The following is a 463-nucleotide window of genomic DNA, read 5'->3' as shown; positions in this document are numbered from 1 at the left end:
GGTCTACAATGATAATCATAGATAAAAAAAAAACGAAACAAAAGAACGATGGAAAAAAGTAAATCTTAATCACCACTTTAACTTCATACAAGAGACGGTTCTAAGACTAGACGCGAAAAATGAATGCAGTCTAATTTAAGGGAAATTCGGTTAACCAAATCCAAGATCTAATAATCTCAGCTCCGATTGAGGACGAGTCGTCGTGAATACCTGATAATCAGTCGATTTACAGCTATAATTTATGGCAAATGTTCTTTAATGTCGTGATTTCTTTGAAGTTGTAAGATCAATATTTTTTTTTGCGATTATAAATATGTCCTTTGGTGTTTGTATGTATTTTGTGCTTATGATTTTTTTTTAATCAGATGACAGAAGGAAACAATAAGGTCAAAGGCGAGGTTATAGGTTCGAATACCATTTTATAAGGAACTTCAAAGCTATTGCCTTTTCTAAAAAAAAATAT

Source organism: Penaeus monodon, chromosome 27 (assembly GCF_015228065.2).
Source record: "Penaeus monodon isolate SGIC_2016 chromosome 27, NSTDA_Pmon_1, whole genome shotgun sequence".
In the NCBI taxonomy this organism is placed as follows: Eukaryota; Metazoa; Arthropoda; class Malacostraca; order Decapoda; family Penaeidae; genus Penaeus; species Penaeus monodon.
The sequence above is the reverse complement of the archived record's forward strand: the minus strand, read 5'-3'. Positions refer to the sequence as shown.